We start from the raw sequence: 13,042 nt of genomic DNA, 5'->3' as shown, positions 1-13,042 counted from the left end.
CTCCACCTAGCAGAGCAATCCACCTTTCTGCCTGTTGATTCAGTAGCATGAAGAGTCCAAAATAGCCAAATGGAAATCTTTCTCCAATTCAGTGGAATCATGGTGTCTCATGGTGGAGCCATGTTCCCTTTAAGAACTCAGATCTCTGAAATGACAGAGCTCAAAGATGCCAGAAGAAGAAGGAAATATTCTGCAAGTGTGTTATTAGGTGTTGCTATGATTTGAATGTTGGTGACCTCCCAAAATTTATATGTTGAAATGTAATCACAAATGTGATAGTATTAAGAAGTGGGCCTTTAGGGAGTGATTAAGTCATGAGAGTGGAGCCCTCATGAATGAGATTAGTGCCTTGGTAAAAGAAGTACAAGGGAACTGTTCACCCCCTCCTCCAGGGAAAGAGCCACAAGAAGATGCCATATTGGAAGCAGAAAGCAAGCCCTTGCCAGACAGTGAATCTGCTTGATCTGGGACTTCCCAGTCTCTAAAACTGTGAGAAATAAGTTTCTGTTGTTTATGAATTACCCAGTATAAGGTATTTTGTTATAGCAGCAGAAACAGACTAAGACAAATACAATAGAGGAGCCATTCTTACATCCTACTTTTGATTCCTGAACCCATGTATTCCGGTTATGATGGGGAAAGTGCACTATCTAGTTGTTTGTTTGTTTTTAATTGGAGGATTAGTCCAATCAAACTGCTCCACTATTAACAGAAACTAGAAATAAACCCCTTTGTTATTGACATTTTTTGCTTACCATTAAGATTTTTGTTATTTATGGATTATCTATTTCTGTCTTTTGCCATATATATTTTTTAAATCTATTCATTCACTCTTTTTGTATATCAAATATATAGATCATTTGGCTGTCCTATAAGTTGCATGTATTCTTCCAATGTATTATTTCAGTTTTATTTATATATATATATATCTCTCTCTCTCTCTAAGGTTTTCATTTTTATGTATTTGGATGTGATCTTTTTAGTTCCCATTTCCTTACTGCTTTTAAGCTTAGAAATACCTCTTCCAATTTAATAAATATTCTGTCATATATTTTATTGTTTGTATTTTCTTTGCATATAACTAAAACAAATCCACCTAGGACTAATTTTGTTACATGGTAAAAAATGAGGACCTAGTTTGTTTGACCCACAAATATCTAACCAACCTATCCAGCACTATTTACGGAATAATTCTTCCTTTTTGCCACCTAATATCATGCAAATTATATTTTAAATATTTAAAAAGATTTTTACATACCTAAATCTATTTCAACATACTCCTTGTGGGGGGATGTAAATAAATAAACTATTCTCTTCATTTGGACTATCTGGCTGTTCTTGTAACCATTGTTTTAATTACTTTATAATATGTTAGACTATTTTGTAAGACTAGTGTGCCTGCGTCTTCAATAGCCACACTTAAATTCCTCTTCTTTATAATTTTTAAAAACCATTCGTATTGGCTTATCCTTTCAGATGAATACTAGAATTGTTTTATCTTCTCCAAATGGGATTTGTATTTAATCACTTTAAAATTATAAATTAATTTGGACTGATTGACAATTGTATTATGGTTCTCCAGAGAAACAGAACCAATGGGATGTACATAAAGAGATTTATTATAAGAAATCGGCACATGTGATTACGGAGGCTGACAAATCCCAGGATCTGCAGGGGGAGGTGGCAAGCTGGAGACTCAGGTGAGCAGACTTTATCTTTCCCGTTTCAATCCTAAAGCCTGAGAACCAGGAGAGCCCATGGTGTAGTTCTAGTCCAAAGGCTGGCAGGCTTAAGATCCAGCAAGAGCTCATGTTTCAGCGTGAAAGCAGTTGGGCAGAAGGAATTCTCTTAGAAGAAAGTCAGCCTCTTTGTTTGTTTGTTTGTTTGAGACGGAGCCTCCCTCTCTCTCTCTTGCCCAGGCTGCAGTACAGTGGCACAATCTCAGCTCACTGCAAGCTCCGCCTCCTGGGTTCACGCCATTCTCCTGCCTCAGCCTCCCGAGTAGCTGGGACTACAGGCGCCTGCCACCACCCCCGGCTAATTTTTTGTATTTTTTAGTAGAGACGGGGTTTCACTGTGTTTAACCAGGATGGTCTCAATCTCCTGACCTCATGATCTGCCCGCCTCTGCCTCCCAAAGTGCTGGGATTACAGGCATGAGCCACTGCGCCCGGCCGAAAGTCAGCCTTTTTGTTCTCTTCAGACTTTCAAATGATTGGATGTGGCCCATCCACATTAGGGAGAGCAGTCTGCTTTAGTCTACCAATTTAAATGTTAAACTCCTCCAAAAACACCCTCACAGACATACCCAGAATAATGTTTTACCAAATAAATATCTGGGCACAAAATGGCCCAGTCAGGTTGACACATAACGTTAACCATCACAACACCTTTATACTATACCATTTCATTCAATGGTAATTAATTGAGTTTAGTTATATATTCTTCTTGCAAGCCAAGATTTATGGGTTTCATTATCCAAGTCATGCCTGCTTCTTACAATTATGGTCTTTCCTAGAATATGCATACCTATTGTTGCTTTTAAGAATGGACAGTTGGCTGGGCGCGGTCGCTCATGCCTGTAATCCCAGAACTTTGAAAGGCCAAGGCGGGTGGATCACAAGGTCAGGAGTTTGAGACCAGCCTGGCCAAGATGGTGAAACCCCATCTCTACTAAAAATACAAAAATTAGCCAGGTGTGATGGAGGGCACGTGTAGTCCCGCTACTTGGGAGGCTGAGGCAGGAGAATTGCTTGAACCTGGGAGGTGGAAGTTGTAGTGAGCCAAGATTGTGCCACTGCACTCCAACCTGGGCAACAGAGCAAGACACTGTCTCAAAAAAAAGAATGGACATTTTTCTCACTAGATTTTCTGTCTTATTTTTGTTGGTATACAGAGAAGCAGCTGATTTTATTTGTTCAACACTTAACTCTTGGTAGTTCTGAAAGTTTTTCAGTGGATTCTCAGGTTTTCTGGTGGGCAGTCATATTACATGCAAACTAGGGCAAATGTGTCTTTTCCCTATCTACATTATTGCTTCTATTTCTATTTCCTGTATTATTGCATTGATCATAGCTTCCAGAAGAGTGTAAAATACTAATAGAGGTAGCAGAAATCTTTTGAATTCCCGTTTTAATAGGATGACCGCTATAATCCTTCAAATTAACATTTTGCTGTTGATCGGAAGAAAGTATCCTTTATTTCCTGGATTTGGAAGATAAAGGAATGAGTGTTTAATCATCTAAAATGCCTTTCAGCACTCAGTGATAAATTGATTATATCATTTTTCCAATTTGATCTCCAGATGTAATATATCTTTTTACAGGCTTGCTATATTAAATTATTCTACATTATTGTAATAAACTCAAATAGATCATTCTTTTCATTTTCTGGTCTTGGACAAGTTGACTTCTCTATGTTAGCTTCTTCATCTATGAAGTAGAGCTAAAAATTGTACTCACTGCATGTTACAGGACATAGTTGAGATAACTCACATAAAGTAAATTCATATAAAATGCCAAGCACAGTGTCCCACACAACACATAGGGTATGTTCAGCTAATATCATCATCATTATTATTAACCAGTAGGCTGCAATATGGTTACAGTAGGGAAAATTCTATTTCCCTAAGAGTTTTCTTATATTCATGAGAGGGACATTTCTCATATATTTTTAAAGAAAATAAAATAGGTATTTTTAAATTTCTATGTATGGACAGCAACAATAAAAAAGTTATTTTTCATAATTTCATTGTAAAGCGATGTTGTTTGCTTATACCTATCTCCTTGGGTTAAATACTAAGTCCCTCATACAGTTGGGTTGGGTTTATGGCCCTGTGACCAGTGCAGTTGCACAAAGCCCCATGTCAGAAGGGCCCCACACATGGGTTATAATCCTCCGCAGTCACCCTTTTGAAATTCGTAACGATTTTTAAGTCAGTGGGAAAATGGAGTTTGTGCAGGGGAATAGAGCCTCTGCTCACTCACAGCTCTCCTTCCCATTCCCTTCCCACCTTCCTAGGATTCTTGGCTACCCTCTGCCTTGCCAAGGGCCTCACCCTTGCCAAGGGCCTCACCCTCCCCACCCTGTCCAGCTACTGCCTTCAGTCTCCATCCCCTAACAGGGGCCTGGGTACAGGTATAGATAGGAGTCAGGTAGGACATACATGACCCAGAAAGTCTTCAGGCAGAGTATGGTGGAAGCCATTCTATCCTAGGCTGGCAGTGCCATGGTGCATAGGCTGTAGCGAACTGGGTACTACAACTCAGTGGAGATAAACCTCTTTTTTTTTGGTGGGGGGACTGAGTCTCACTCTGTTGCCAGGCTGGAGTGCAATGGCATAATCTCAGCTCACTGCAACCTCTGCCTCCTGGGTTCAAGCGATTCTCCTGCCTCAGCTTCCCAAGTAGCTGGGACTATAGGCATGTGCCACCACGCCCAGGTAATTTTTGTATTTTTGGTAGAGACGGGGTTTCACCATGTTGGCCAGGATGGTCTTGATCTCTTGACCTCGTGATCTGCCCGCATCGGCCTCCCAAAGTGCTGGGATTACAGGCATGAGCCACTGCGCCCATCCAAACCTTTCTTTCACTCATCTTCAATCCAAGTACTTAAGGGCTTCTAGCCCAAAGGTTGTAATACCCTTGGGGTTGCCCGTCTACTGTAGGTTGGGTTATCAGTGCCATGAGGTATCAGTTATGTAATTTCAGTGATTCCACATAGGAGTTAAATGTTCTGATATTTGCATTTAAAACTGGCATTGCCTAATATAAGCAATAAACATCATACTAATTTTTTTTCTCCCCAGTGCCTGTGAAAACATTGTATTAATTTTTTTTTAATTTGATTTACTTGGAATGACATTAAATAGCACATAAAAAACCCTATGACAAGTTGAGAAAAACCACAGAAGGAAGGAAAAAGGTTTATATTTAACACCTTAAACCACACTATTTCCTGCCTTTTTTTTTTTTTGAAACTAAGGGCCCTGTATTTTCATTTCACACTAGGCTTCAAAAACTATGTAGCCTATCTTTTCCTGGGATACGGAAATTTGGGCCAGTATGCAAGTATGTCTAAGTTTGGATAAATACAGGATGGTAAGAAACACATAAGGGAAAGAGTAATATTTTCTTTTCTTTTCTTTTTTTTTTTTTTTTTTGAGACAGAATCTCACTCTGTCGCCAGACTGGAGTGCAGTGGTATAGTCTCGGCTCACTGCAACCTCCAATTCTCAGATTCAAGCAATTCTCCTGCCTCAGCCTCCCAAGTAGCTGGGACTACAGGTGCACACAACCACACCCAGCTAATTTTTTGTATTTTTAGTAGAGACAGGGTTTCACCATGTTGGCCAGGATAGTCTTGATCTCTTGACCTTGTGATCTGCCCACCTTGGCCTTCCAAAGTGCTGGGATTATAGGCATGAGCCACGACGCCCAGCCAAGAGTAATGTTTTCTATTACATGGAAGTGGATTTTGATTTTTCTCAAAATTATAATGGAGGAAGGAATATTAAGATGGTAAAAAGGCTCATGATACCAAAGACGTCACCCACATAGTGATAAACTCTGAGAGAATTTGATGTTTAAAGAGTTATGATTAACTGTCTCATCGATTTCTTGACTTTCATCAGTAAGAATTAGGGACTCAACAACCAAATTCCAAATAGGTTTGCGTTAAAAAGGGTGTAACTCCAGCAGAATGTAAATGTATATAAAATAGATAATAGCAAGATATTATAATGTTTTTATTTTGCATGAGGCAGAAGCTATTTGGGGGAAAAAAATTGGGGCTTTAAAGAACACAGAACATACCTTCAGCTGTCATGGCAGAGTGGTGGAGCACGAGGAAACAACCGTGACAAGCCAGCTAGTCTTGGAACAAATTAGGGAAGGAAATGATGAACAACAGCTGCAAAGAAAAAAAATGCAAGAATTTGCAAAGGATGTCCACTTTGTCTTTAATTTACCCAATGCTGGAAAGAATACTGGTCACCTCACTTTTCGGTAATAAATATACATATCATCGTCTTCAGACACAGAAAAATGAGAAATAATTGTTTAGAAGTCACTGAAATGGCTCTCACCTCCCGTACTTCATTATCACACAATGTCTTGCTAGAGAGGCATTTTCATTCCAGATGAATATGTGGTTGATTAGAGCTTTTCCAAAAGCAAATTGTCTGAGGTTCTCTGTACTGGATTTCCTGGTACCAATTCCTCATTAAGGTGATTCATGAATTTTTTTTCAATTAGGTTCCTATGTCTTTTTAAAAATCAATTTGGTGTCTACCTTTCAACTAAATGAATGAGCCAGTGTATCATTCAGACAGGTGTGGACTTGCATAACTATAAAGTTAAATGAGCCTTGCATAGAATTGAGAAAATGGGCAAGGATTAAAAGTGGAATCCGAACAGGAATAACTATTTCAAAAAGAACAAATTAGAAAATATGAATAAACAGGTGAGCTACATGAGCCCTTCCATTAAGAATAGCATGTCGGGTAAGCGTGGGCTCTGAAGTCACACTTTTCCAAGCTCCAATCTTGGCTGTTTTGCTAACTTCCTTTGTAATTAAACAAGGTCGTAACACTTTCCACCCCTAGCTTTTTCATGTGTGAGATGAGATCATGATAGCAGCTGTGTCCTTGGGTGGTGGTGAGAATTAAATGGGAAATTGCCTTGAAAGCACCGAACTGAGCACATAGTAAACATTTAATAAACGTTAGTTACTATTATTCCTGAAATAATACTATTCATTTAGAATCAGCTTATTAGTAATCAATGCTAACTTGACCTTAACGATTAAAATAAAGATAAAAATTCATGGGCTATCAAAACATATAATGTGGTACTCATTATTTAAGTGGAATGAAGACAGTGAAAAGATGTTTTTTCAAAATTTCATCTGGCAAATGCTGCCAAATAGTTTACAGCAATCCTATATATTATTTTTATACCTCATTATCCTGTTCCATGAGGGGGAAGAAAGGATGTATTTTAATTGTTGTGACCATCTTCATCTATTGAGGTCTCGATTTTTCAGGCACCTCCTTCGTTTTATTAAATATTTTATGCTGTGCATGTAAAATATGTAGTCCATGTAACCAGGGATATTTCTGTCCACTAGTTTTCCTTGTTCCTAAAAACAGAAATGAGGAATGCCTACGGCTAAAAAGAAAAAAAAATGTCTTCCTGTCAGCAGCTCCTTCTGCTGATATATCACCGATGCCAAATTATATATTCACATAATTTGCATTTTCCCACTCTTAGGTTCCTCTGTTTTTTAAATCATTAGGTCAAAAGCTAAAATACATTCCTTTTTATAGCCGAAAATTGCTCCTGCTGTTCAAAGTCAATTTGAAAGATTTGATCATCAGAAAAACATGTGTGTGTGTATATATAATTTCTCAATTTGGCTTCAAATCCCTACTTAGTACTGCCACACAACAGCCTTTTTTTAATGTAAGATTTTCCTTTAAGAAATGGGAATCAAGCTTTAGGGTATTTATTTATTTTTTGAAAAGTGCTGTTTAATCCTGTGCTTAGCATAGTGCCTGGTATTTGAAAGATAACCAATATATATTTGTTAAAAAATAAGTGAATGAATGTGTAAGTGAATGAATGAATGAATAAGCAAAGTAAGGCATATCGAGCCTGAAGGGTTGATATTGTCTGCTTGACTTTTCCTTTACTGCTTGACACATTTCCTAACATTTTCTGCCTCCTAACATTAAAACAAATAAATACAATGACATACTTGAGAGTTTTCTAGTAAGGTACATGTCCCAACAACTAAAAATCATCTCCGGCCGGGCACGGTGGCTCACACCTGGAATTCCAGCACTTTGGGAGGCCAAGGCGGGCGGATCACAAGGTCAGGAGATCGAGGCCATCCTGGCTAATACGGTGAAACCCCATCTCTATTAAAAATACAAAAAATTATCCGGGCATGGTGGCACGCGCCTGTAGTCCCAGCTACTCAGGAGGCTGAGGCAGGAGAATTGCTTGAACCCATGAGGTGGAGGTTGCAGAGTGCCGAGATCACACCACTGCACTCCAGCCTGGGTGACAGAATAAGACTCTGTCTCAAAAACAACAACAACAAAAAGTATCTCCATGAGATGGATTTTTTTCTCGGGTACTAAATGCTGATAGTAGCTAACATATAGTCATCACATATATTATGCATATAAAATGCTTAGCATATGTATACATACATATATGCCAGACAGTATGCTGAGCATTTTATGTACATAATCTTATTAATATCCTCAACATTCCTATGAGAGAGTAGATAATATATGCCCCAGCTTATACCTGAGGCATAAAGAAGTGAAATAATTTCCCTAGGGTTATATAGCAATAAATATAAAACCAAGACTCAGACCCAGGTTTGCCTAATTCCTAAGCCAAGCTCTTCACCACCATGATGAATTCCTGACTGTGACGCAGGAATACTGGGAAGTAAACAGAGGTGGCTTCTAAGCCATGGAAGAGGTGCCAGTGAGACTGTGGTTTGCTGGGAAATTTAGGACTCTGAGCAAGTGCGGTGGAGCTGGAGCAGACTGGGCAAGAGGCATCAGGGAAAGACAGAGTATTAAAGCGAAGAACTGGGTTGGGGGAAGGCGTATTATTGACCTATATCTAGGGTCATATAATTTATCATCCAAACCAGGACACTTTTGAAAGTGAAAAGGGACTCTATTCAGAACCACATCAAGACAGTGCTACAAACTGGGACTATCCAAGCTAAACTAGGACACGTAGTCATCTTTCCCATGTCCCTCTCTTGCTAACTTATTTTTTCCTTTTTTTCCTCTCTTTTTCTCTTCTCCCTTTTCTCTCCCTCTTCACCCTTCATATGTCCCTCACTGGCTCTTTGCATGTCTCTTAAATGGCAGTAATTTGCTGTGATTAACTGGAGTTGGGATGCTCTTTAAGTGCCTCACATTTGAACTGAGTTAAACAAATGCTCCAAAACAATAGTTCCATTGTTGCTCTATTATTTATCTATTGATGCATTGCAAATTACCCCAAATTGCAGCAGCCGAAGAAAACAAGCTTTCAGGATTTCACACAGTTTCTGAGTCAGTCAGGAGCAGCTTTGCTGGGTGATTCAAGCTCAAGGTCTCTGGTGAGGATGCAGTCAAGCTGTTGGCTCACACTACAGGCATCAGAAGGAATGACTGCGGTTTGGAGGACTGACTTCCAGAACACTCACTCACATGGCGACCCCCATCCTCTGCTACACAGCCCTCTCCGTGGGTCTGCTCATGACAGGGCAGCTAACTTCTAACAGGGCAAGTGATGTGAAGCTGAGGAGGAAGCCACGGTGTCTTTTTATGAACCAGTCTTTGAAACTGCCCACTATTAATTCTGCTTTATGTTATTCATTAGAAGTGAGTCACTAAGTGCTATGGTCTGAATGTTTGTGTTCTGCCAAAATTCATATGTTGAAACCCTAACCCAGGTGATGGCAGTGTTCAGGGGTGGAGCCTGTGTTAGTCCATTTTCATGCTACTGATAAAGACATAAGACTGGATAATTTATAGAGAAAAAGAGGTTTAACGAACTCACAGTTCCACGTGGCTGGGAAGGCCTCATAATCATGGCAGAAGGCAAAAGGCATATCTTACATGATGGCAGGCAAAGAGAGAATAAAAGCCAAGTGGAAGGAAGTTTCCCTTATAAAGTCATCAGATCTCGTGAGACTTATTCACTACCATGAGAACTGTAAGGGGAAACCGTCCCCAGATTCAATTATCTCCCACTGGGCCCCTCCCACAATACGTGGGAATTATGGGAGCTACAATTCGTGATGAGATTTGAGTGGGGACACAGCTGAAACATATCAGAACCTTTGGGAGGTGATTAGGTCCTGAGGATGGAGTCCTCATGAAAGAAATTAGTGCCCTTATAAAAGAGGCCCCAGCAAGCATGTTGGCCTCTTCTACTATGTAAGAGTCCAGAGAAAAGGCATCTTTGAGGAACCAGAAAGCTGGCCTTCACCAGACATCAAATCTGCCAGTGGCTTGATCCTAGACTTCCCAGCCTCCAGAATTATCAGAAAGAAATTTCTGTTGTTTAGAAGCTACCTAGTTTGTGACACTTTATTATAGCAGCCAGAATGGACTAAGACACTAAGTCCACTCATCACTCAAGGGTAGGGGATTCGCCTTCTTGAAAGGCGAAGTATCAAAGAACTTGTGCACATATTTAAAATCATCACAGCTACATAGTTTTGCAAACTGTTTGGCTCTTTGATTTAATTTTACTTCTGGGGCCCTGTCCAAAGAAAACAACAAAATAGAAAGGGAATGTTAGATGAGCCAACTTATTTATGGTATGTTATACCAGTGAAAAATTAGAAAACACTTACATAATTAGCAATAGGGTAATGGTTTAATGAATTATAGTACTTCTACAGAATAGAATACTATGCAAACATTTAAAAGTATTCTAGACTGGGCATGGTGGTAATCCCAGCACTTTGGGAGGCTGAGGCAGGAGGATCACTTGAGCCCAGGAGTTGGAGGCTGCAGTGAGCTATGATCATGCCACTGCACTGCAGCCTGGACAACAGAGCAAGATCCTGTCTCAAAAAACTTTTTTTAAAAATTTTAATAAGATAATTCTGAAGCCTGTATAGTAGCACGAAAAAAATGTTTGTAATGAAATATTTATGAGAACACAAAATTGTGTGTAGGCTATCATTTCAGCTCTAAAAAGAAAACACACAAAAAGAGACCAGATGGAAACAAGCTAAAATAACAATGGTTGTGCTAATTGGTAAAATCATGGGAAGATTTTGTCTTTCTCTGTTTTCAAAGTTTCTACTCTATAACTGTTATGTATTGTTCTGCTATATATAATTTTGTTATTTTTTATTTTAAAAGAGATAATTAAAGATAATATTGACTTTCTAAATAAGGAATTTAGTAGGCTTTTTTTTTTTTTTTTTAGACAGAGTCTTGCTCTGTCGTCCAAGCTGGAGTACAGTGGTGCGATCTCTGCTCACTGCAGCCTCTGCCTCCTGGGTTTGAGTGATTCTCTTCCCTTAGCCTCCTGAGTAGCTGGGACTACAGGTGCCTCCCACCACACCCAGCTAATTTTTGTATTTTTAGTAGAGACTGGGTTTTGCCTTGTTGGCCAGGCTGGTCTGGAACTCCTGACCTGAAGTGATCTGCCTGCCTCAGCCTCCCAAAGTGCTAGGATTACAGGTGTGAGCCACCACGCCTGGCCAATGAGGTATATATTTTTTTCTATTCCGCAAAAATAGACTGTACTGCGATTGACAGGCTGTGGGGGTGTTATATTAGTAAGAGAAGAGATGATGCACTCAAGCGTGGCAACTGAGAAGAATTTAATTAAAGGAAACTGACAGAGTGTGGTTGAGCACCCTTGGGAGTTAGGTGCTCACCCCCACCCCAGGCCTGAGGGACAAAGAGAGACAGGTACTGTATCCCACAGAAGCTGTGATCTTCGGTGTCAGGCTGGGGGAGGTGGAACGAACGAACATCCTCATATTCTTGTCTGGCCTCTGATCCACTGCCTACCTTCCACTGGTTGAACCAACCAAAACCCAGAACACAAAGGAGCCCTAGATCTTAAGGGGTGAGCCTTCCATAACACAAAGAAGGGTGGAGAAGGCATCTAGAGGCGCAAATGCAAATATCCAATAACGGGACTGTGCTACGGAGCTGGACCATGTGCTGCTTTGATGAGAAGATTCCAGAGCTCTTACTTACAATCTGTACCTTTATACTAAAAATTTACATCAGCAGTATTTGAGGAATATATATTTTGGCATCAAAACATTCACAGAAACATGTCCAGGTAACCCGCTAATTAAGGATGATTGCGCTTTTAGACACAAACAGACTGCCTGTGGTTTAGGTCATGGCATTTCAAACTGATTCTTGTATCTGAATATATTAGGTTGGTGCAAAAGTAATTGCGGTGTTTGCCGTCAAAAGTACTGGGATGGGCCGGGCATGGTGGCTCACACCTGTAATCCGAGCACTTTGGGAGGCCAAGGAAAGTGGATCATGAGGTCAGGAGTTCCAGAACAGCCTGGCCAAGGTGGTGAAACCCCATCTCTACTAAAAATACAAAAATAAGCCAGGCGCGGTAACGGGTGCCTGTAATCCCAACTACTTGGGAGGCTGAGGCAAGAGAATCGCTTGAACCCGGGAGGCGGAGGTTGCAGTGAGCTGAGATCTTGCCATTGCGCTCCAGCCTGAGCAACAGAGCAAGACTCCATCTCAAAATAATAATAATAATAAAAATTCAAAAAGTACTAGGGTTACAGGTGTACGCCACCACTTTAAAAGTAATGGCAAAAACCACAATTACTTTTGCACCAACCTAATACACATCTCATAGCAAGTGTTATTTAAGCAGAGACAGTGTACAAACCAGTAGGACATCTTCAATGATACTCACACCAGTGGACCTCCTGACAGAATTATCCCCATTCAAATAAGAGCTGTAGAAGCAGACATTTTCTTTATCTGTACTATGAACTTCGCGAAGGCAAGCCCCTTGTTTTTGGTTTGGTTGGGCTTATTTTTTTGCACATCATATAACCATCGCCTAGCACAATACCTAGAACACAGGAAGTCATCCAAATGTGTTGAATGGATGAATGGATGGACCTGTTAAAAGACTTTCGCATGTTGCTTTCCCTGTTTTCTTGTTTGGGAAACAAGAAATGTCTCAGGAAATGTTGGAAAATTTAAGTAACTTGCTCAAGCTCAAACAGCTAGCAGGTGACAGAAGTATAATTCAAACACAGATGTTTCCGTTGCAACCCTCCGAGGAAAATCAGACTCTTACACCGGTAGTTCAGTTATATTTCTAAATATCTAGCCTGAAATATGACCATTCCTTTGCAGTGCAAACATGATAAAACTTTATCTTCTCTTCACTGTCTCTGGAAACCAATTTAATGTTCTTCCGAATGAGACCGTTTCATTATATAGTTGACATGAAAGCATTCTTTTTCTGTGTGAGAGAACATGATGGTAAAAATAACCCCAC

At 39.9% G+C, this 13,042-nt stretch overlaps 1 protein-coding gene across 1 annotated transcript in view; it reads left to right on the top strand.

The window, feature by feature from the left end:
• LOC105463741 (zinc finger DHHC-type palmitoyltransferase 2) overlaps window positions 1–13,042 on the top strand; it is a 111,947-nt gene that overhangs the window by 12,442 nt on the left and 86,463 nt on the right. The window contains exon 2 of the mRNA XM_011711017.2: window positions 1,583–1,700. The gene's annotated coding sequence lies outside the window, so the exon portion shown is untranslated. The remainder of the gene's footprint in view (window positions 1–1,582; window positions 1,701–13,042) is intronic.

Source organism: Macaca nemestrina, chromosome 8 (genome assembly GCF_043159975.1).
Source record: "Macaca nemestrina isolate mMacNem1 chromosome 8, mMacNem.hap1, whole genome shotgun sequence".
NCBI classification, from domain to species: Eukaryota; Metazoa; Chordata; class Mammalia; order Primates; family Cercopithecidae; genus Macaca; species Macaca nemestrina.
This window is presented reverse-complemented; position numbering and strand designations above follow the sequence as displayed.